The sequence below is a fragment of the Pan troglodytes genome, chromosome 10 (genome assembly GCF_028858775.2).
Source record: "Pan troglodytes isolate AG18354 chromosome 10, NHGRI_mPanTro3-v2.0_pri, whole genome shotgun sequence".
Lineage (NCBI taxonomy): Eukaryota > Metazoa > Chordata > Mammalia > Primates > Hominidae > Pan > Pan troglodytes.
In genome coordinates this window covers 102651455-102677420 of record NC_072408.2, presented here as the reverse complement: position 1 = coordinate 102677420, position 25966 = coordinate 102651455, and the positions used below count along the sequence as shown (strand labels likewise).

The 25966-nt window shown below is 37.9% G+C and overlaps 2 long non-coding RNA genes across 4 annotated transcripts in view; one reads left to right on the top strand and one right to left on the bottom strand.

Annotated features, from left to right (window-relative positions):
* LOC107967605 (uncharacterized) overlaps positions 1 to 25966 on the top strand; it is a 64219-nt gene that overhangs the window by 27024 nt on the left and 11229 nt on the right. The gene's annotated exons all lie outside the window — the stretch shown is intronic.
* Positions 5758 to 25953, bottom strand: LOC107967606 (uncharacterized). Its single transcript, XR_001708197.1, has 2 exons — positions 25780 to 25953; positions 5758 to 5983 (listed from the first exon to the last, which is right to left on the bottom strand). It is a non-coding gene; the product is annotated as an uncharacterized LOC107967606 (long non-coding RNA).

The following is a 25966-nucleotide window of genomic DNA, read 5'->3' as shown; positions in this document are numbered from 1 at the left end:
AAGAAATAACTTGGGAAAAATGCATTATGGGCATTCATTAATATCAGACACAGAACTATTTGTAACTTAACTATGTACCAGATCAATTGTGCTTTCAGTAGTAAACAAATAGAGCATTTAATTGCCAGAACAGTGATAACATAATTACTTTGATTGGCATTGCTGCAGAAGAGCTAAGACTAATCAGAAATAGTCTAGATTGGAAATGACAGCTTTACATGCATGACTGAATGTGTATGGCTAAAAAATTGCTGAAGTATAAGGTTAAGAAGTTTATTTTAGTGTTTATCATAATTACTGCATGTTTTATAGAGTGACATCAACTGACTTGCAGAAAAATAGCAATTCTGTGTTACTCTCATATAGAAAGAGTATCTTCTGTTAAGAATTATTATTTTCTTTCATCTTGTTGTACCAGTATATGCTGTAGTTACAGTGAACAAGACAATATAGGCAAATATTTGAGAGATATATTAATTGCATGCAAGGTAACATGAGATTTCCCAAAGCCAGATATGATTCTGCATCCAATTCTATCCAATGCCCAAAATGAATCCTGAGTAGTACTTTAGCTTTCAAGGCACTAGAGAACATTTTTTCATGCATTATAGAATAATGTGATCCATTATTATCTTAAGAAATGAGGCACTTAATGTTATTCATAACGTTATTCACCATGTTCCAAATAGCTGATATTTGTCCTTAGATGTGACAACCAATTAAGATAGAAAAAGTCAGGTTTATTCCATGCAAAATTACTTCCATTATTTATTTCTAGCAATTATAAGGATATATTAGGTATGGCTGCTGCAATACAGAAGACAAAAATTTTTAAATATTAAACTTGGTTCCATTGATATTTGCTTAAGTCCCTTGACCTATCCAGGCCTTAGTTTTGCATTAGTCAAATTCAGGGATTGAGAGATAATCTTAGGGATCTTTCCAACTTTAAGATAGTATTGTTTCCTTCCTACCTTCCTTCCTTCCTTCCTTCCTTCCTTCCTTCCTTCCTTCCTCTCTTCCTCTCTTTCTCTTTTTGACAGAGTCTTACTCTGTCACCCAGGCTGGAGTGCAGTGGTGTGATCTCGGCTCACTGCAACCTCCGCCTCCTGGGTTCCAGTGATTCTCGTGCCTCAGCCTCTCTAGTAGCTGGATAACAGGCACCCACCACCATGCCTGGCTAATTTTTGTATTTTTAGTAGAGACGGGGTTTCACCATGTTGACTAGGTTGGTCTCGAACTCCTGACCTCAAGTGATCCACCCATCTTGGCCTCCCAAAGTGCTGGGATTACAGGCGTGAGCCACTGCGCCTGGCCAAGATGGTATTATTTTCTTATAGTTTAAATTAATAACTAGAAAGAATGAAGATTAAAATAAAGAATATCCTTTGATTCGTGACTATGCTTTCAATTATACAAATAGTTTATATAAATAGTCAAAATAAAGGGCAGGCTAGCTTTTCAGTTTAAGTAACAATGAAGTCTTTTTGTAGGTAAAGCTTTCAGCAGTTTCCCACATATGTTGAGGATGTGAGATGGTGCAATATAATTATTTTAAAACCATACACTGTAAAATGAGGTTTTGCAAGCATGCTAATACTTATACCTTGATTTCAAAGTAGAGTAGAGCAAGTAGAAGTGTGATAGATTAAGAAGATGAACAAAAACTGGTTCAGCTTTCTGCTTGATGACCTGATTATAGAAAGCAGGCTAGATTATTATGGATAGTACAGAAGATAAAATATGCTGGTATAAAATATTTTACTTATTATTCATTTATCCATAATTATTTATATTTAATAAAAGTTTTCATCTCCCTATAGGTACATATTCTGTTCTGGAGAAAGTCTAGACTGCTCTTGGATATACAGAAAAGTAGTATTCATCATGATGATTGCCATTTATTGAGCACTTCTGTGCCAATGCTTTACATTCATTATCTCATTTAATCCTTACAGCCACTCCGTAAAACAGGTATTATTAGCTAGAATTCCTAAGTAACTTGCTCAAGGTTTCACAAAGAATAAGTCACAGAGCCAGGATCTGTCTGCTTCCAAACTTTACTCCTTAGCTCTTCTAACCCAAACTGTAAGAACTTCAGGAAGAAACAAACAACAAAACAAAACAAACACCTCAATTCTTAATGCTACATATAGTTCATAGCCTCAGTAAGACAGTGAAATTCCTAAGTTGCAGCCTGAGTGGGAATTATTTTGATATCTGTGACTGTCAACTTAATTACCCATACACATGACCTTCTGGATAGTATCAGATTCATCTGTTGATCTCTGAATTAAGTTTTGTTGAGTTGTCAAAATTAAGATCATTCTGATGGTAGAAAGTCTGCTAGGCTTTATTTCATTCCCTGTCTGTAAGGAGAGGGCCTGCAGAGACTCCTGGAAGTTTACATTAGAGGAAGACTTTCTTAGCCTCTTACAAACCTCACCCCCTCTTTTGAATTGTAGTCCTTCAGAGGCATGCTTAAAGAATAGACATTTTCCCACAGTCCCCTGCTGATTCTGAATGAACAGATTCTCAACCCCCCGCTGACTGGTGAATATATTGCGTATCCCCATCTTTACCCTTTACTGACAGCCTTCATAAAAAACTAGCTTAGAAGACAAATGGCACTACAGAACCTCTGACAACTCATTAAGGAAGCATACAGTAGGTTTCTGCCAAAGATTGCTACTATTTTAATGTGACCTAACAGCAGTTTTGTCATGATGGAAGAACGAAAGGATGCTGCCAAGAATGACTGCCTTTGGTCAAATGCAGCATAATGTCCCTTTGCACTGTTTTTAAAGAGAGAAGTAGTGAAGAAGTCAACGAACGTATAGATTATCTATGGCATGTGGCTTTCACACATGCTGCTTCCTCTGCATGGAATACCTTTCTCTCCCTTCCCCACCTGCCATTCGAGAGCTGGCCCAAATCCTACCTTCAATACGAACTCTTCCCTGTCACCCATGGCATAACTTCTTCCTCTGAGTTCTGACAACACTTGTTTCTACCTGTTGTAACCATTCACATGTTGCTGTATAGTTTGTAGAATTATTTGTCTTGTCTTGACTCAACTAGAAGCTCCTTGAACACAGGAACTATACCTTATTCACCACTGCATTTCTTTTCTTTTCGTTTCTTTTCTTTTCTTTTTTTTTTTTTTTTTTTTTGAGACAGAGTCTCACTCTGTCGCCCAGGCTGGAGTGCAGTGGTGTGATCTCGGCTCACTGCAACCTCCACCTCCCGGGTTCAAGCAATTCTCTGCCTCAGCCTCCCGAGTAGCTGGGATTACAGATGCCCGCCACTACACCTGGTTAATTTTTGTATTTTTAATAGAGACGGGTTTCACCATCTTGGCCAGGCTGGCCTTGAATTCCTGACCTTGTGATCCACCTGCCTCGGCCTCCCAAAGTGCTGGGATTACAGGCGTGAGCCACCGCGCCCAGCAGGTGGCATGAGCTTTTAGAAGGTCTGCAAATCTGCAAAAATTGCATGTAACAATTTTATATGTTTTTATATGTTTAAAAAAAAATTTTTTTTGAGACAGGGTCTCACTCTGTCACCCAGGCTGGGGTGCAATGGTGTGATCTCGGCTCACTGCAACCTCCGCCTCCCGGGTTCAAGCGATTCTCCTGCCTCAGCCTCCTGAGTAGCTGGCATTATAGGCAAGTGCCATTATGCCTGGCTAATTTTTGTATTTTTAATGGAGACGAGGTTTCACCATGTTGGTCAGGCTGGTCTTGAACTCCTGACTTCGTGATCCGCCTGCCTCGGCCTCCCAAAGTGCTGGGATTACAGGGATAAGCCACCACACCCAGCCCACCATTGCATTTTTTTGTACCCAGAAGAGCACCTAGCACAGAGTAGGTCCTGGGTTACTGATTGTTAAATGACTTCCCTATTGTCGTATGAGCTTATTCTTGTTGGAGGCCAGATCTACTTAGAGAGAATGGTGATTATGATCATGAAATGACTGACAAGTCCTGCCTCTGCCAGTGACTTGATATGTAGCCTTTCAAGTTTCCCCATTCTGTAAAAGGGGAATTGCAATGATACCTACCTCATGGAAGAAAATTTCTGCAAACGATTTCAGGGTTTTTTTTTCATAATTATAGATATATTCAGGTTTCCTGCTGTTTATTCTTGATCCAGTTATGGTAATTTATATTTCCCTCAAAATCATTCATATCTTGTTGTAATTTATTTTTTAAAGTAATAATAAGTATTCTACTTGTTGATTTCATCTGTACATCTGGTTATAGCCCATTCCTAATTTGTATATATGTGTATTTTCCTGCCTTTCTCTTTTCTTCTTTCTAAAGAGAAATATGTCAAAATATTAATAATAGTTTTCTGTGGGTGATAAGATTATACATTACTTTTACTTTTATGTTTGTCTGTATTTTCCAAATATTCAGAAATCAGTCTATATTATTTATGTGTTCATGAAATGATACTTCATGCTTAATTTTCAAATAAGGAAACTGAAGCCAGGAGCATTTCATAGGTGGATCATGGCCTTAAATTAGGACCAGAAAACCTGCCCTGGCCCAGCCACTGTTTAGCCAATAGGGTGAGAGTCAACCACCATGACTCTTCCAGTTCTCAGTGATCTGCAGAAACTGAGCCATTAAACCACTTCACTGTCTCTTGTTCTCATCTTACATAAAGGGCTGTTAGCGTATGGTAAACTGTCACTGTGAACTGATCGTTGGGGTTTAATCCACCTTACATGGTAAGTTTTATTTTTTGGCATCTCAGCATATAGTTGGTAATAAAAGACAATTATTACAGTGATAAAAGATAACAGTTAATATGTGATGATAACACATATGGCAATGAGTGAAAACATCTGAATGTGTAATTGGAAGGTAGATGCTATATATTTGATATTTTAAAATTTCCTGTGATTCTGTAGGATTGTTAAAGGAAAACTATTTTTTATTTTTATCTTACTTTACTTTTTTTTTTTTGAGACAGAGTTTGTCTCTGTTGCCCAGGCTGGAGTGCAGTGGTACAGTCTCGGCTCACTGCAACCTCCAACACCTGGGCTCAAGCGATACTCCCACCTCAGCCTCGTGAGTAGCTGAGACTACAGACATACACCACCACGGCCAGCTAATTTTTGTATTTTTTTTAGAGATGAGTCTCACTATGTTGTCCAGGCTGGTCTCAAACTCCTGAGTTCAAGTGATCCACCCATCTCAGCCTCCCAAAGTGCTGGGATTATAGCCACGAACCACTGCGCCCAGCACAAAAGTTTTTTTTAACATTGTTAGGAAAAGGCTGCTTGTGGTTCCTAACTCATAGCAAATTAGAAAGGAAGACATGCAGTGCAATTTGATTCAACAAATCTTTCTGGATTGCCTACTTTAAATCTTTTACTAGACCATATATAGGAATGCTTTATCTTGTAAAAATATAAGCTACTTTCAAAGAGATTTTCTTTAGTAAGATTTTAACCATTAGATAAGGCATCTTATTTATCTTCAAACTCTTAAGTGACTTGCCTGGTGATCACCACATGAACACAATAATAATTGTGTCTTTTCCTATGAGGATATAAGCTTTATGAGGGCAAAATTTTATCCTTATTTCATTGTCTTAAGGTTGTTAACAAACCTTAGAACACTGTAACAAAATGGGGATGTTTAACAGGTTTTTAAATAATGATACTAATAGATGGCATTTTTAATATGCCGAAAAGGTATTATCCCTTAAATGAGTTATTGCATTAAATCCTCACAATAAACCTATAAGACACTGTGAACATTTTCATTTTATTGAGGTTTAGAGAGATTACAGAATTTCTTCAAGGTTACATAGCTTGAAAATGGTGTGGCCAGGATTCCACCCAGGTCTGTCTGACTTCAGAGTTGAGACTCTACTGCTTTGCTCTCCAAACTCAAAAAATATTTGGTGGCCAAATAAATGAATGAACTTCCATTTGCAGAAATTTGTAATTAATTCATCACTTTTCCTAGAAAAGAAAAGGATTTCTGAATTCACAAACATTTCCCTTAGAGAAAGAACAAGTACAAGTGCCTATGAGATTTATTTTACTCTATTTCAAAGATGCACCATTGTTCTATATACCAATTGTTTGTTGATTATAATTATAGATATCAGGTATGTATTAATATATGTATCAACTAAAATTATAGACACCATTGATTACTAGTAATATCCCAAATTTAGAGACATTATAGTGTGTCCCTTAGAATGGGTAATAAATGTAATGTGTGAATATATAGGTTTTCTGTAATGCAATGCGAATTTTTTTCTGTAAGTTATGAGGCAGTACCATGCAGTGGTTAAGCACACAGACTATGGAGACAATCAGTGTGCCTGGCTTCAAGTCCCAGTTGTCTACTTATTAGCTTGTAGTCTAGAGAAAATCAGTCAGTTTCTCTGATTTTAGATACTTCATCTATTAAATGGGGATGAAAATAATATCTTCCTCTGGATCATTCAAGATATACTTCATTAGACCTAGTGAAGCATTTTTAGTTTAATTTCTAGAGCCTTTTGCAAAATATGGATCAGATCCATTGCTTAAAATACCTATCAGCTGTCAGAGGACATATTTCTGCTTGTATTTTTTTTTCAAGTTTGTCTTCTAGTTCAAAGATTTTTAACGGTTGTCAGGAAGTCTTCTTCAGTCCTATGATGCCCTAAAAACAGCCATCCTATCAGGTTATTGACCCTCACTGAGCTTATGGTAAGTTCGAACATGATGTTAATGAGACACGTTTCCATCCACTCACTTCCCACTATAAGCTAGTTAATTTTGCATAAAGAAAACCTCCCATCCATAACTATAGCCTATAGTTCTCATTCCTTCCATCTAGGCAGGTTCTTGCTCCATATCTCTTTGCAATTGGAAGATATATATTCACTAATATTTTCTTGCTGTCTTGCTCTCTCTTCCACCTCATCAGTTAGTCTTTGCACAAATAAGCCTCTTAGCTCTATTCAAGGAGCAAATGAACAGAATTCATCTTTGTTAGATGAGGTCTATGGCCCAGTGGATCTATTTGGAATATGCCAGACTATTTGTTAACTAGGGTGAGTTATAATGCATTTTTGGAGATGAAAAAAATGATGTCTTTTGCTCTCCTAGGAAATGTTTTTTAAGGTTAAGTTTAGGAACTATAAGATGTGGGTTTTGTATGATTTTGTTGTTTGCAATTCTGACAGCTAAGAAAGAATAAAGACGCTAACAAAGGTTAACTTTGAACAGAGGATGTAAGAATGACCATTGTCTTTTTTGTACTCTTCTACATTTGAAACATTCTCCCTGGGAAAAGGATTCTAAATTCCTCCACCTGCTTGAAAAGGTCAGAAACCTCTTTCCAAAAATACTTTTTTATCCTCTTAATGCAATAGTCTCAACCCTGGCCACTCGTTAGAATCACCTGAAAACATGTTTTTAAAATCTCATGCCTGGAAGGATATGAACAGACACTTCTCAAAAGAAGACATTTATGCAGCCAACAGACACATGAAAAAATGCTCATCATCACTGGCCATCAGAGAAATGCAAATCAAAACCACAATGAGATACCATCTCACACCAGTTAGAATGGTTATCATTAAAAAGTCAGGAAACAACAGGTGCTGGAGAGGATGTGAAGAAATAGGAACACTTTTACACTGTTGGTGGGAGTGTAAACTAGTTTGACCATTGTGGAAGACAGTGTGGTGATTCCTCAAAGATCTAGAACTAGAAATACATTTTACCCAGCCATCCCATTACTGGGTATATATCCAAAGGATTATAAATCATACTACTATAAAGACACATGCACACGTTATGTTCATTGCAGCACTATTCACAATAGCAAAGAGTTGGAACCAACCCAAATGTCCATCAATGATAGACTGGATTAAGAAAATGTGGCACATATACACCATGGAATACTATGCAGCCATAAAAATTGATGAGTTCATGTCCTTTGTAGGGACATGGATGAAGCTGGAAACCATCATTCTCAGCAAACTGTCACAAGGACAGAAAACCAAACACTGCATGTTCTCACTCATAGGTGGGAATTGAACAATGAGAACACTTGGACACAGAGTGGGGAACATCACACACCAGGGCCTGTCATGGGGTGGGGGAGGGGAGAGGGATAGCATTAGGAGAAATACCTAATGTAAATGACGAGTTAATGGGTGCAGCACACCAACATGGCACATGTATACATGTACCCTAGAACTTAAAAGTATAATTTAAAAAAAAAATCTCATGCCTGGAACCAAACACAAAGATTCAAATTTAATGTTCTTAGGTGAGATTTGAGCATTATTATTGTTTAAAAGTGTCCCCCAGTGATTCTGATTTGCAGCCAATGAAATCCAATGAACTAATGTGTTGCCTTATCTAACTATCTCTCTGATCTCTTAGTTCCTTGAGAAATGAACTAATGGTAATATTTCATTTTATTCCTTATGGAACACTCAACTAATATTTGTTGTTTGATTGAGACTAAGAGGATAAATAGAGACATGATCTGGACTTTACAATACAATGCATGCCATTGTAATCCATCAGAGATATGATTGGATTTTTTTTGTATTATATCTCAGTGCCAATAATTTATTTTATTATTAGCCTTGAGCTAAATTTTAATGCCTCTCTCTGTTACAGAAACTAGAAATTTTACATCCCTGACTGGAATAATAATATAACACGCTCCAGGTCCCTCATCAATCTGTTCAATGAATAGATGATTGGCTATATGCCAAGGGAATCTGCTGCCCTCTGGAGGGTATTGTGCTGTTAGAGATGAAAACACCATTTCCCAGTGGATATTCCAAGGCACATGGGAAATTATGAAACAAAACCAATGCAACAAAAGAAAAAGGTGTCATGGTCATTTGGAAAATTCGTAGCATTTGAAAAATGCCACACACTCTATCTCTCTGTAGGAAAGTCACACTGCAAATTAGCAAAATAGAGACTGAGAAGTTCTATAATAAGATATTTGTTTCCCAAACTAATTGGCCCACCTCCCATCCCACATACACACCTAATTTCTGTTAATATTTGGGAAACTAATATTCTACAAATATTTTGTATTCATAATCTACAAATTAATTAAATTAGGTATTTGGAGAAATTGAAGGAGAATAACTTAATGAAGGATTTCTTAAATAAACTACCAAAAAGGAAATATTAATGAAATGAATACATTAAAATGCAAAGATTCCGCATCCTATGCCATGACATATTAACTGGAGGGATGCAATCTGATGTGGCAGTGTGATGTGCCATGCTATTATATTCATGTTTGTTTTTCTTCTTAGTGCTTATCCTAATGAAACATTTGAGATATTTATACCATTGCATAACAAATGGGCTTGTCATTTGTGCTTTGCAATAGAAGATGTTGACTTCAAGTACTATCATATTAGGTTAAAGATGTGTGAGGGATAGGCTGGGTGTGGTGGCTCACGCCTATAAATCTCAGCACTTTGGGAGGCTGAGGGGTGGATCACTTGAGCCTAGGAGTTTGAGACCAGCCTGGGCAATATGGCAAAACCCCATCTCTACAAAAAATACAAAAATTAGCTGGGCATTGTGGCTTGTGCCTGTAGTTCCAGCAACTTGGGTGGTTGAGGTGGGAGGATAGTTTGAGCCTGGTGGATAGAGAGGGACAGAGGTTGCAGTGAGTTGAGATTGTGCCATTGCACTCCAGCCTGGGCGATAGATAGAACCAGACCTTGTCTCAAAAAAAAAAAAAAAAAAAAAAAAGATGTATGAAGGACAGCAAGAGGCTAGGCAAGGCATAATGGAGTTCACCCTGAAGTTCAGTTAGTACAGAGTGGAGGCCCCAAGTATGCAACTCGGGCTGGAAAGATGACAAGTTTGGTGGAAATAAAAAATGTGTAGTCAGGAGGCTTGGGTTTTATTCTTTTGTGTCACTAATTTTGTGGTCCTGGCTAACTACATAAAATCCTCCTCATCTGTAAAAGGAAATCATGCAGAGCTGTCTAACGGCTGAATGAGATACCACATATGAAAATGCTTCATACAGCCTCTGACATCATAGGCACTCAACGAATACAAGTTCAAGGTAAATATGATTTGTGAGCACAGAGATAACACCAAACTAGACAGTCAAGAGGTCAACACAGGAGGAAGCAAAAACCGCAGGATACATCTAAAGTGACCAACCATCCAGGCCAAGTTTGCCAGGGATGGTCACAATTTTAGCACATAAAGTCTTGCATTTGGGGAAACCAGGTAGTTTGGTCCTGGGAAAACCAGGATGGTTGGCCATCCTAGCTCAGAACCTAGAATAGGAGCGCAAACAACAAGGATTGGACCCCAAGAAAAAACAAGTGGCCAGAATGCAGGAATGGAGTATGGAAACACTAGGAATAATGGTCCTGATGCTGACCAATATTTCTCAGACAACAGATAGCAAAACAGGCTCAGCATGTGAGTAGGGATGAACCCATAGGTGGAAGTCAGTATACACACCTGACTTAACTGAGGGAACCTCAGGAGCCAGGTAGTGCTATGCAAGACAAATCTTACAAAGTTATTATTTTTTTCTTTTTTAAAGATCTGTCACTCAGGCTTGAGTGCAGTGGTGCCATCAAAGCTCACTGCGGCCTAAAACTCCTGGGCTCAAGCAATCCTCCTGCCTCAGCCTCCCAAATAATGCAATGGCAGACACATCACTGTGCTGGGCTAATTTTAGAACATTTTTTGTAGAGATGGGAGTCTCACTTTGTTTTCGAGGCTAGTCTCGAACTCCTGGCCTCAAGCAATCCTCCTGCCTTGACCTCCAAAAGTATTGGAATTACAGGTGTGAGCACTGTGCCTGGCCCCAAATTAATTTCATAAGTGACTTCGGTGATGAGCTAAAATGAACAATGAGGAAAGGATGGTTTCTTCAATAAATAATGCTAGGACAATCATTATCCATGATACAAAAGGAATCGAATTTTCTACCTCACACAATACAGAAAAGTTTATAATTTAGAAACCTAAATAAGGAAAAAAAAACTTTAAACATTTTAAGAGAAAATAAAGGAGAAAAGCTTAATAAAGATTTTAAGGCCAGGCACAGTGTCTCAAGCCTGTAATCCCAGCACTTTGGGAGGCCGAAGCAGGCAGATCACTTGAGGTCAGAAGTTCGAGACCAACCTGGCCAACATTGTGAAACACCATGTCTACTAAAAATACAAAAATTAGCTGGGCATCGTGATAGATGCCTGTAATCCCAGCTACTTAGGAGGCTGAGGTAGGAGAATCACTTGAACCCCAAAGGCAGAGGTTGCAGTGAGCCAAGATCGTGCCACTGCACTCCAGCCTGGGCAACAGAGCAAGACACTGCCTCAAAAAAAAAAGAAAAAGATTTTAAAATAAGCAATAAAAAGGGAAAGATTCATAAAGTTGATTATTATTTATTTATTTATTTATTTGAGACAAAGTCTTGCTCTGTTGCCCAGGCTGGAGTGCAGTGGCACAATCTCAGCTCACTGCAGCCTCTGCCTCCCGGGTTCCAGTGATCCTCCTGCCTCAGCCTCCTGGGTAGCTGGGATTACAGGCACACACCACCACGCCTGGCTAATTTTTGTATTTTTAGTAGAGACAGATTTCACCAGGTTGGCCAGGCTGGTCTCAAACTCCTGACCTCGGGTGATCCACCTGCCTTGGCCTCCCAAATTGCTGGGATTACAGGCATGAGCCACCGCGCCCAGCCAAAGTCGATTGCTTTAAAATGAAAAGATGCCATGAACACAGTGAACAGCCAAGCCATAAACTGAGAAACAATATTTGCAATATATCAAGCCTACAAAGTACTTATATCAGTAAGTACTTAAAGGAAAATGCCAGCAATCCAGTAGGCATAGAATAGGAATAGGCAATTCACGGAAGAAACTTCAGTAGTAAAAACATATTTTTAAAAAGCTCGGCCGGGTGCGGTGGCTCACGCCTGTAATCCCAGCACTTTGGGAGGCCGAGGCGGGTGGATCACAAGGTCAGGAGATCGAGACCATCCTGGCTAACACGGTGAAACCCCGTCTCTACTAAAAATACAAAAAATTAGCTGGGCGTGGTGGCAGGCGTCTGTAGTCCCCGCTACTCGGGAGGCTGAGGCAGGAGAATGGCGTGAGCCTGGGAGGCGGAGCTTGCAGTGAGCCGAGATCGCGCCACTGCATTCCAGCCTGGGCGACAGAGCGAGACTCTGTCTCAAAATAAATGAATAAATAAATAAATAAATAAATAACTCAGTTTTACTACTTGTCAGAGAAATGCAAATTGAAACCACAATGAGATAAGATTTTACATCAAGCAGATTGTCAGAAATTAAAAAGCCTGGCAATACCAAGTGCTGGCGAGAATGTGAAGCCACAGAAGTTTTCTTACACTTCTACTGAGGGTGTAAATTGGTACAACCATCTTGGAGAGCAAATGCTCAATAGCTAGAGATGTTTTGAAAGTATACACTTGTGCAATACCTCCTCGTTGTGCAGCCTAGAGAAACTCACAAATGTGTGCACAGTGGGTCATGTATAAGAGTGTTCACTGTAGCATGGTTTATAAGAGCAAGAGACTGAAAACACTCTGAATGTCCATCAGCTGTAAATTAAATAAATTGTTGTATAATTCATTCAATGGAATGTTAACATACAGCAGTTACAGTAAATGACTGAAGTTAGATGACCAATATCACGAAATCTCCAAAGCATAATATTAAACTAGAAAAAGTAAGTTGCAGAAATATTTGTACCATATGGTATCCCTTATATCAGCTATAAAATATGTGCAATATTATAAATTCTATGTGTACACAAATATGTAATAAAAATACAAAAAGTCACAGAGATAATAAACCAAATATTGATTACTTCTAAAGAGAACAAGATGGACATGAAATCAGAAATAGTTAATAAGGCATCAAATGTGTCTATTACATTTTATGTTTAAAATATCTGATGTAAGTAAAGCAAAACGTTAAGATTTGACAGAGTTGGGTGGTAGATACGTAACTGTTATTTCATTCTCTAGACTTTTCTGTAGGCATTAAGCATTTTATTTTGAAAAAATAAAAACAATGTTATTAGCATTTAAATTCAGATTATTTCAGAATTACTCTAAAACATTTTTAAAAGCAAAACTATGCTTTCCGGAGTTGGCAACTTAACAAAGCCAAGTTTAACAGTCTGTTCAAAGAAAGTTAAAGTATGCCTTGTCCTGACACATATTTCACTGCCACTTAACCAACACTAGATGTCACTTTACTTCATGCATTTAATTTGAGAGTTTCTGGTTGAAATTAGATAAACTTGGATATGTTTTATCATTTTCTTTCTCCAGTAGATACAGAGAATTATGAAAAATGAAAATGTTCTCTGCTATATATCCATCCAGGAAGACAAAGGACACGTGTATTTGGGTTTATCCTTTTATCCTTGGCACATACTGCGTATAATAGGGTTGCAAAAGTATTGTTAACCAAATAAACAAAGGATACAAGAAACTTTCTCAGAAGAAATGTTTAATATCCCCAATATGTATATAATTACATTTGGAACAGTTTTTCCTTCAAACGGCAGCGAGCTGTTGAAAGCAGACCTTCCAGGGATTTGCAAGGGAAAGGTTACGACTCTAATTTCAAAGCCCAGCTTGTGGTCAGTGGAAAGAAGACACCATTTCAGATCTTTCAACCCAAAATTGTATCTCAGTTCATTGGAGCATTGGATCTCCAATAAGGACTGACAAATAAGAACTCCTTAAATCAATAATTGAACCTTTTTAGAAGGAGAGAGACCTTTGATAATCATGAAAATCGTGAACTCTCTGGAAATTTTCTTCTAAACGTATAAAAATCAGCCGGGCGCAGTGCCTCACACCTGTAATCCCAGCACTTTGGGGGCCACGGTTGGCGGATCACTTGAGGACAGGAGCTTGAGACCAGACAGGCCAACACAGTGAAACTTTGTTGCTACCAAAAAAATACAAAAATTAGCTGGGCTTGATGGCATGTTCTTGTAGTCCCATCTACTCGGGAGGCTAAGGCAGGAGAATCGCTTGAACCTGGGAGGTAGAGGTTGCAGTGAGCTGAGATCACACCACTGTACCCCAGCCTGGGTGACAGAGTGAGACCCTGCCTCAAAAAAATTTTTTATGAAAACATATACAATTGTTACATGCAGGTTTTGCAGATTTGCAGACCTCCTAAAAGCTCATGCATGGACTCCAGATCAGGACCCCTTGACCAGAATGGATAAAAGCACTTGCCCAGGTTCCTTTCCCAAGCTTTCTTAAACTCTGCCAATAACTAGAATTTCAGCTGAGGCTGGCACATATCATGTGAACTAAACAACGTGACTACGCAAATGAATGGAATGGAAACCAACCCTGTAAATTCAGGTAATTAACCAAACGTGGGCAATGTCTACTTTGGAAATATTTGACTTATGGATAACAGTCAAAGTGTTTATATATACATTTTTTCTAAGAATAATTAAGAAAAGAAAAAAGTAATAGATTTGTTTGCTGAAATATTTATTTGGAAGCTGGTTTTTCCGTGGGGAGCAAGCCAAATCCTAGGAGTTGCTCCACATAATATTTTCTAGTGCCTGAATAATTGTCCAACTGTTTTCATTTTACACCTAACCGGAAAGAACTAGTTTATAATTTTGTTACTGACTTTCTTGCATCATAAATATTACAGAATAGCCCAAACTAGGTGAAATTAGTTAATTGTATGAATACAAATTAATGAAATTTCACTACATTGTGTAAAGATACTCTAAATCAAATAAGCTTGAACTCCAGAGTCTTTCCCTCCAAATCAAATAAGCTTGAAACTCCTTTATCTTCTTTGTTCCAGAGTCTTTCCTTATTAAAAAGACTTCTTAGGCTGGGCACGATGGCTCAAACCTGTAATCCCAGCACTTTTGGAGGCCAAGGCAGAAGGATCTGTTGAGCCCAGAAGTTTGAGACCAGCCTGGGCAACATAGTGAGACCCTGCCTCTACAAAAAAGTTTTAGAAAATTAGCCAGGTGTGGTGGCACTGCCTATCGTCCCATCTACTTGGGAGGCTGAGGTGGGAGGATTGCTTGAGCCTGGGAGGTTGAGGCTGCGGTGAGCCATGATTGCACCACTGTACTCCAGCCTGGGCAACAGAGTCAGACTGTCTCAAAAGAAAAAAAGACCTCTTTCCAGGGACACTCTGTTCTGTTAGCCACATATCAAGTTTTCAAAAACAGGTGTTGAATGACAAAGAGGGTTCTACTTCTTCTTCTTCTTCTTCTTCTTTTTTTTTTTTTTAAGTGAAATGGAGTTTCATTCTGTTGCCCAGAATAGAGGGTAGTGGTGTGATCGTGGCTCACTGCAGCCTTGACCTCCTGGGCTCAAGTGATCCTGTTATTTCAGGCTCTGAAGTAGGAAGGACTATAAGAAGGTGTCACCATGCTCAGCTAATTTTTTTTTTTTTTTTTTTTTGAGACAGAGTCTCACTCTGTTGCCCAAGCTGGAGTACAGTGGCATGATCTTGGCTCACTGCAACTTACGCCTCCTGGGTTCAAGCAATTCTCCTCCCTCAGCCTCCCGAATAGCTGGGACTACAGATGCTGCCACCACACCCAGCTAATTTTTGTATTTTTAGTAGAGATGGGGTTTCACCATGTTGGCCAGGCTGGTCTCGAACTCCTGACCTCAGGTGATCCGCCCGCCTTGGCCTCCAAAAGTGCTGGGATTACAGGCATGAGCCACCACGCCCAGCTGCTCAGCCAGTTTTTAAAATTTTTTGTATTGATGGTGTCTTGCTACGTTGCCAAGGCTGTTCTCAAACTCCTGGGTTTAAGCAATCCTCCTGCCTCTGTCCCCCAAAGTGTTGGGATTACAGGTGTGGGCCACCACACCTGGCCAGCATTCTTCTTTATCATGATCACCCTGTTACTGAAAGTACGTTATAGGCTATAGTTACAATAGATAAATTGGGCCAATTTTTAAGAAGTATCATTTTACTCACTGGAGATTATGTTAACGCCATGAGAATGGTAAAACCAGGGTTTGTTTTTCTTCTGTTATGCAACTTTGCTATATGTACTAGGCATATAAAGTAAAACAGTAGTATATTAGAGTCCTGATTTGGTGCAGTGATCATTTATAGGCTTAGCTGGTCATAGCACCCATTGTGAAATTACATGCGGAAAATGGATCCTGTTTTAAGAGAACAGAATCTAACTCGGATTCTAATTCTTCAACCACCAAAAACTTCCACACCTCTTTCTAGGAGATACAGAAAAATATATGCCCTTTATTGGAGTCATAAAGAGCTCTACATTCAGAGTTCTGTTTCCTTAAGGCAAAGAACCTGAATGCTAATCCTTCTTTATTTGTAATTGACAAAAACCATAGGATGTTTTCTTAAAGAAAATTATCATTATATATATATATATTTTCTCCAGAGTTAAAATGTTGATACTGATAATTTTCTTTAAGAAAATATCTTAGGGATATTGTCAATTACAAACAAAGGAGGGTCAGTACTCAGGCATTTTAACTCTGGAGAAAAGTTTATATTTTCACAACTAAATACTTCACCATTTATCCAATAAAATCTGTAAATTTTCAGTTATTGATTTAACTATTTCTCTCTGACTTTAGAACTTGATATCATTTGACTGTTATCACAAGTACTTGATTTAATGGCCATGTTTTTCTCTAGACGATATCATCCTACATGAGTCATGGTAGGCTTAGTCAACAGACTTGTATTTCTTTTTGTTTGTTTGTTTTTGAGACAGAGTCTCACTCTGTCACCAGGCTGGAGTGCAGTGGCGCGATCTCACCTCACTGCCACCCCTGCCTCCCAGGTTCAAGCAATTCTCCTGCCGCAGCCTCCCAAGTAGCTGGGACCACAGGCATGCACCACCACGCCCAGCTAATTTTTCTATTTTTAGTAGAGATGGTGTTTCACTATTGGCCAGGATGGTCTCGATCTCTTGAACTCATGATTTGCCCACCTCGGCCTCCCAAAGTGTTGGGATTACAGACATGAGCCACTGCTCCTGACCTTGTATTTCTATTTCTATAGCCGTGATTCTATAATCTTATTTGATCATTCCATCAATTTATGGTTCTGTAGTAAAATATTTTGTTTGTTTATGTTCATATCATGTACCAAATGTAAGTGTTCATTTTACCATAATTTCTTGACACTTTAAAAATTGTTAGCATTTTCTAAAGTTTAGAATTATTCAGCTTGGGGGGAAGTTCAGTGAGGACTGCTGGTGGTGGATAGCATGAGACCTGGGTAATACTGAAAACAGCTCTGTGTCTAAGCTGCTCCTTGGATCAATAGACTTTCTTTCTGGGCCAAATTATAGCTCCTTTTCATTGACAGGTGAACATCTCAATATCTTGTAGCCTTTTCTCCTTCTTAGAAAACATGATAGAAATAAATGGGTGAATCCAAAGCAGTATAATTTTAGCAAACAGAAAAGATATTACACTCCTTCTGGAGTGTAATGGCATGATCATAGTTTACTGTAGCCTCGGGGCTTGAGTGAGCCTCCCACTTCAGCCTCCTGAGTAGCTGGAACTATAGGTTTGTGCCACCATGCCTGGCTAATTTTTGTTATCTTTAGTAGAGACGAGGTCTCAGTATGTCACCCAGGCTGGTCTCCAACTCCTGAGCTTAAGCGATCCTCCCTCTTCTGTCTCCCAAAGTGCTGGGATTACAGCTGTGAGCCATCACGCCCAGCCCCTTATTAATTTTAAACTTTCATGTATTCCTTTGGAGAATGTCTTTCTTGCCCCTTTTTAGCATATCCAAACCTTATCATAGTCGCCATCCAGCTTTTTTTTTCTTTTTCTGGGTCTCCCAGTCTCTAGCATGTTTTATTGCCTTATAGTAGTTTCTCATTGCTTTATGTGCAAATTATTACATGCCAAATCAGATTGTATGCCTCTTGAGAACAATCTTGTGCTTTATTTACCAAGCTTGGTAAACGCTGAATATATAATCTACTTTCCTTGCATTTAATTATCACTAAAGAGTTGATTCCCAATTTACTTTATCCCCTACCATTTATGCATTTTGTTGGGAAATGTTTACTTATGTGCTGGGAAACATAAATAAAGCCCAAGATTGTTCTCAAGAGGCTTACAATCTGATACAAATTCATAAACTTTCTTAAAACATTATGAGATTTTTTTTTGCTTTTTTCTTTTTCTTTTTTCTTTTTTTAGCTCATCAGCTTTCTTTAGTGCTAGTGTATTTTATGTGTGGCACAAGACACTTCTTCTTCTTCCAGTGTGGCCCAGGAAAGCCAAAAGATTGGACACCCTGCTTTAGACTATTAATAAGCAGTTCTTATTTCTGAAGAAGTTTTGGGTCATATTCTTCTCTCCTTTTCTGGCCTGATCTACTGTAGGTGAACATTTGTAGATTAGCTGGTTCCCCTTCATTCCTTCTCTTCTGAAATGTGTGGTAAAGTAAAAATGCCTAAGGCAATAATTTGTGGATAAAAACGGCTGCACATGAAAAATAATTGATGTGGTTTAAAAATTACTCCGAGGTGGAAAATAAAATGCCTTTTCAACCTACACTCTAAAAAGAGTACTAAAGCTAATTCTTTATAAATCATGGAATGGAAGCAAAGAAAGACACATTTTTGGGTAGTCAATCAATTTTAAATAAGGAGAGTTTTTAAATTTTGTATAAAAAATTAAAAAATGTTCAGTTCCCTAAAAGGACATAGCTGAAGATGAAGAAAGTCTTAACTACACCCTTAGCAATGTGAGTTTAATGTTTTCTATAATTATAAATGTGAAAGCTGATCACTTTGGTTTCTTTATAAGTTAATCATTTTAAACATCACACACCAGGGCCTGTTGGGGGCTTGGGGGCAAGGGGAGGGAGAGCATTAGGACAAATAACCTAATGCATGTGGGGCTTAAAACCTAGATGACAGGTTGATAGGTGCAGCAAACCACCATGGCACATACAAATGTATGTAACAAACCTGCACGTTCTGCACACGTATCGCAGAACTTAAAGTAAAATTTTAAAATAATAATAATAAGTTAACCTTTTTTAAAAAAATGCCTTTGTAGTTTTAGCTTTTTTCTATTATGTCTCTGCAACTTTCCTGGGAGTGACCCAAATGCAAACATTCTCTGCTTATGGTACTTCCCAAGGTGCTCTTGTCACTGTAGTGCTGCCCCAATGCCACCTACACCTGGCCTGCATGTGTGTTTACGATGCTAAACATTGGGATGGGACTAGAAGGTTCAACAAGATACATCAACGTGACACAGATACTATTTGATTGATTTTTTTTCTTCTTATGTAGATCTATATAGAGCCATCCTTTCTAAACTTATAAAAGTGCTTTTGTTTTAGTCACTTATTTCTTCATCTGAAATTCTTTGCTCTAGAACAGGGGTCCCCAACTCCTGGTCCGTGGCCTGTTAGGAACCAGCCTGCACAGCAGGAGGTGAGTGGCCGGCCAGCATTACCACAAGAGCTCCGCCTCCTGTCCGATTAGTGGCAGCAATAGATTCTCATAGGAATTCAAACCCTATTGTGAACTGCACATGCAAGGGAGCTAGGCTGCAGGCTCTCTATGAGAATCTAATGCCTGATGATCTGAGGTGGAACCGTTTTATCCCAAAACCATCCCCCCACCGACCCCGTCCATGGAAAAATTGTCTTCCGTGAAACCAGTCCCTGGTGCTAAAAAGATTGGAGACTGCTGCTCTAGAAGATGCACTTGTTAAGAGAATTCTAATTCCCTGGTTTTCTTTATTTAAAGAATGAGTAATATTTTTTAAAGTCCAATACTTTTCTTTAAAAGGAAATTAAGCAGGAAATAGGAAAGAGTTTAGTCATTATCCTTTAAATTGCTGTATCTCATAGCTAATTCACACCAGAAGCCTAAAAATTAAGCAGCATTAAAATGTGATCATTCACTAGCATTTTTCACTGCTTGATTTGAGGCTGTTGTTAATTTCAATACTCATAGTGGTAGCTAAGCATAAAAATTAAAAATATATACATGTATTTTTAAAAATCTTTAAGCTTTATGATTTATGATGTTTAGCAGTGTCTGTATATAAAGATAAAAATAGTCTAAGTATGTATCATATTTGTTATAGCCTAATAGTTTACTTTGTTAGTGAGGGAATTTACTAGTCAATTATATAAACATTATAATTGAAGCCTATGCATGGATTTTGAGAAAAGAAATAGGCTGAGATAATGAAAAGCAGTGTGATCTTAACTAAACATCTGAAGATTAAAATAGAATTAAAGCAATAACTACAATATATTACAATTAGCAATAACTACAATATATTACAATTACAATATACTACAATATATTACAATTAAAGCAATAACTACAATATATTAAAATTAGGCTGACATAAAGCCTTTAATTTCAACCATGTAATATTCAGCCATGTAAAATAAGTATGTTAAATAAGTATTAAATATATTTTGGACATTTAGAGTAAGGAAATGTAAATGTTTCTCTATGAACATTTTACTAATAAACTTGTAAAAATCAACTGGCAAAATATATTTTCTTAACTATATGGAAAAAGTATAAAAGAAACAACTTATATAAGTACATACTATGTGCAAGACACTATTCCTAGAACTTTATGTGCAATGATGACTCATTTAGTCCTTGATATGGTTTGACTCTGTGTCCCCACCCAAATCTCATCTTGAATTGTGATCCCCACGTGTGTAGGGAAGGACCTGGTGTGAGAGGTGATTGGATCATGGGGGCGGATTCTCCCATGCTATTCTCGTGATAGTGAGTGAGTTCTCAAGAGATCTGATGGTTTAAAAGTGTGTGGTGGTTCTCCCCGCTCTCTCTCTCTCCTGCTGCCCTGAGAAGAAGGTCCCTGTTTCCCTTTGCCTTCCACCATGATTGTGAGATTTCTGAGGCCTCCCAGTCATGCTTCCTGTTACGTCTGTGGAACTGAGTCAATTAAACCTCTTGTCTTCATAAATTACCCAGTCTCAGGTAGTTCTTTATAGCAGTGTGAGAACAGACTAATATAGTCCTCATAAGAAATCTCTGAGAGAAATACTCGTAGTATCCCAATTTACAGATGAGGAAACTGAGGCATAAAGAAGATAGATAATTTGCCCAAAATCACTCTGCTAGTGAGTGAGATTCTAACCTAGAGTTAGAACATGAGCGTCTAGGCTCCTAATCATTTCACCATTCTGCTTTTGCAGCATGATCAGTAATCTTTTAATTCACTTTGGTTAGAGCAATTAAAAATGTCTGGTTAAAATAACAAATTATGGTGAGTTAGTATTATTACATTATTACTATCACAACATGGAATTACCCAAATAAGTTGTATAGAATTTTTAAAAATATGAGTACATTGCTGGACGTCACATCCTTAGGCTTCAGGAACTGAAGACACATTGCAATTTACTCTAGGCTAATTAGCAAAAAAGAAAAAAAGCACCACTGCACCTGGTAGGAAAAAGATAAATAATAGTTAATTTTTATTAAATGCGTATGATGTGTCAAGCATTATTCTGAGTGCTTTATTAATGTATTTAATCCTACCACAATCTTCTAAGATATGTGTTATTATTACTCCCATTTTATGAATGAGGCTTAGTGGGAGTAACATGTTCACCCTGCCCTCTCCCTCCTCTATTCTTCATTGTTGGAGATTTCAGAATCTTGGTTGTTTTCTTGTTTTTTACTGGTGGATGATTTTAAAATTTTTAGGTGGCTTTTGCTGGTAAAGAAAGTTGCAACCTTTGGTTAAAGACTGAGTTGAGGCTGAGCGCAGTGGCTCACGCCTGTAATCCCAGCACTTTGGGAGGCCGAGGCAGGCGGATCACGAGGTCCGGAGTTTAAGACCAGCCTGGTCAATGCATTGAAACCCCTTCTCTACTACAAAAATTAGCCGGGCGTGGTGGCATGTGCCTGTAGTCCCAGCTATTCAGGAGGCTGAGGCAGAAGAATTGCTTGAACCCAGGAGGCAGAGGTTGCAGTGAGCCAAGATCGTGCCACTGCTCTCCAGCCTGGGTGACAGAGTGGGACTCCGTCTCAAAAAAAAAAAAAAAAATGAGTTGAAGGATAATTGCTGCTTCATGACAGAATTTTAAGAAAATGGCTTTGAAGGCATTTTGCTTTCTGCCTGTAGTGTTACTACTGCATGATCTGGTTTAGTACAATAATAATGACCAGGAGCTCTGGCATCTAATTTTTCAAATCCTGGCTCTGCCTCTGTCTTAGAAGCAGAGATTCCTGTTCCTGCTGCTACAACAAAATACCTTACACTAGGTAATTTATAAACAACAGAAATTTATTCCTCATAGTTCTGGAGGCTGAAAAGTCCACCATCAAGGCAGCAGCAGATTAGATGTCTGGTGAAGGTCCCCTCTCTGCTTCAAAAATCACACCTTCTCAAGAAATCCTCCCATGGCAGAAGGGTGTAAACAGGGCAAACAGGCTTTCTCCAGTACTAAGGGCACTAATCCCATTCATGAGGTGACTCAATCACCTTCCACCTCCTAATACCATCACCTTGGGGGTTAGGTTTCAACACATGAATTTTGGAGGAACACAAACATTCAGACTATAGCAGCCTCTTCTTAGGTGATCTTGTGCAATTTCTTGAATGGATTATACAGAAACATCCCTGCTCTGTTAGTGTTCCTGGGGTAAGGGTAGGAGAGGGTCATGGGTTGGGATAGGAGGAGAGCTGATTGAGAAAGGGAATGAAAGAGGCCGGAGGCTATAAAAGTATCTAAAATTGTTTCCTCCTAACCTCATTCGACATTTTCCCTTACTTACTTGATGTTTTCTGTTTGCTTAATGATGAAATCTGTTTGATTCCTGTCAGCTTTTTCTTAGTCATATGAGAACTTTCTAGAACTAATGGGGTTGCATGAGAACTGACTTCCAGGCCCACCCATGCTGTTACAGTGAGATCACTTTTTGTAGCACCAGTTCTCGTTCTGCTTGCCATCTTTCCTGATGTGTCACCAATGTTGTCTGTGAACCACACCCACAAAAACAACTCAGAAACAGATTTTCTTGAACCACATGTGACGTTGGCAAAGTGTGGTATTTTTAAGTAGGCCACATAGCTATCTAACCAATCACTCTTCCTCCATTGTGAACAAATATATATTGAGAACTTACCCTGTGCCTGGCACCAGTGATAGAAAGACAAATGTCCCTGGCTACTTCGTATTAGCAGCAAGCCTAGTATGCCTTATACACTGCCAGGGTAGAGGGTTTTTATTTTTTTTAAGTTAAGTTGCTTTCCAACTCTTGACTGTGCATAACTTTTTCTTATAACCTGTGGTCTCTATTTTTGCCTTCTGTTTAGCTCTTTCACTAGTATCATTACTTGCAAATATGCCAGAGCATCTCAACTTTATTCTACCAGGATCACGATTGATTTATATTCCTCTTTTGGCTCCTTGCAGTGCTTTTTTCTGCTAGTGCAAGCTATTTACATGCACTTACTCTGCACTTTGCACACATTATTCCCCTTGTGGTATTACCCCCTGTGAGGTCTAGACCTGTGCTATCCAGTACTGAATGAATAAGATATTCCACAAATACATATACTATATATAGGTTTCTATCTATCTATCTATCTATCTATCTATCTATCTATCTATCTATCTATAGTCTCTCCATATTACCTATAATGTATATTATATATATGTAACTTAAAACTCTAGATATGCAGCTAAAAAATGAACTGGCTATAGTCTTTGCCCTTTTTAGTATTTAACTAAAGACCTGCCTTTCTAAAGAAAGCTTCTGGTTTCAATCGGATAAAATTAATTTTTGACCTTGCTTGTACATGGGATGAGAGTTTAAAAAGTTATAATATAATTGGCAATCTTGTGTCACTGTAAGTTTGACATATATCATTTCTTAGTGAGAAAGCAGAAGCTATGCTATGAAATCCTCTCCCTCTCTGCTTTGAAGAAATTTTTATGGCAGAAACTAAACTATAATGCAGCTTAAACTTGGAACTAAGCCGAACAACTTGGATTCATGGGCATATCAGCATCATTATGATGGTGATGATCATGATGATCATTACTACCTTACCATTATCATCTCATCACAAGTATTATTATTACTACTAATGAGAGTTGTAATTATATTACTTTTATGTTGATTCTTTCTCCAAAATGAATTCCTCCCCTCTCTTCCCATTTTTTTACCTCGTCCTAATTGTGTTTATAGAAACAGAAGTGACAATTTACTTAATTACATAATACTAAACAAAAGAATATTGTATCAACACTGATTTGGCATGGAATGAGGTTGCCTATTAAAGCTGTATTATCATAACGTATCTCCCAGACATGATATTTTTTCTGCTTGCAGCCAAAAGTAGAAATTTTTTTGAAACACATTTAGAGTTGTTTCTGGAGTTAGGCATTAGTAGATTATCACTAATTGCTTGAGAGACCCCACAGTCCTAATTAGACAGAAAAGTGAAATGCAGAGGCAGGGCTACCACAGTCAGCCTTGAAGATTGCGTGCTGCAGAATCCCAGGGCATGCTACTCACATGATGTGAATGGCATTCCCAACATTGTGCAGCAGAGCAACCTGCACATTTGGAAGTACTGAGAATATTGTAGGAAAAAATAAAGAACATTTCATGAAAGCATTTGGTAGATCCATGGTCATCTCATTGTCTTTGAAGGTAAATTTTATTTTTAAATTTAATTCTTTCTAGAAGCCATGAATATTAAGAAGTATAATAATTTGAAAAGAGAAAAAAGTTCTTGGTAGGAGATTCTACAATCAATATTCAATTCCACAAAAGTACACCATTAGAAATGAGAAAAGCAAATGTAACACTTGGACTTAGAGTGTGTAAAGGGCAAATCAACTAGTAGAGAAGGTAAACATAGGAGAAAAGAGTTAAGAAAAGAAATGACTCTAGCAATAGTGCAGATTACATAGCTTGAATTCTCTCGGTACAAAACATCTAGTTGCCAGCTAAAAAACAAACATTTTAAAGCATATTGTTTGCCTCACAAAGATAATAAAGGAAATCACCAGTCCTCCAATATTGTGACTATTCAAAATGTACTACATATTCTAGCCAGTGTAATTAGAAAGGAAAAACAAATAAAAATTGTAAAGATTGGAAAGAAGAAATAAACGGTCCCTAAATGTACACAATATGGTTGTTTATATGGAAACATGGAGTTAGGCATAAGAGACTACAAATTATTAGAATTAGGAATTTAGTAAGGTTGCTGGATATAAGATCAATGGACAAAAATCAATGACATCCCCATACAGCAAAGATTAAGAAATATTACTTTTAAAAATATATCATATAAAAAATAATCAAAAATATGTATAGGAATAAATCTAATAAATGATTGGCAAGATTTTTATGTAGAAAATTAGGCAACTTTGTTGAAATGTCTTTAAGAGGACCTAAATACATGGAGAATATATGATGTTCATAAAAATGTAAACTAAATTCCCTAAAGATGTAAATACTCCTTAAATTAACTATAAATGTAATACAATTCCAATTCAACCCAACCCAACAGATCTGAGTAGTGGAATAGAATTGAGTTGCTGGTATTTGAGGTGAATCTGGAATTCTTTTGAGAGCCTAGTATAATTAACGGTGCCTCTGATAGAAAAAATATTCCCTGTAAATTTTGTTATCAAAAGGATGAATACTCAGATATAGGTTGCAAATAGAAAATCTACCTTATTTACCAAGAACTTGAATATTTACCTCAACATAAGAAACTAAGGATATGATGATTTCTTGGCAAAGGAATTGCTGTGTCAGTTGCAAGATGGCATTTTTCATCCATGACTCAGAAGTCTGGAATACCTGCCCAGTGCCTCATATGGATATAGACTCTAGGCTTCCAGACCCAGAGAGGAGAATGTTTTAGCAAGTGCATACTGCCACACAT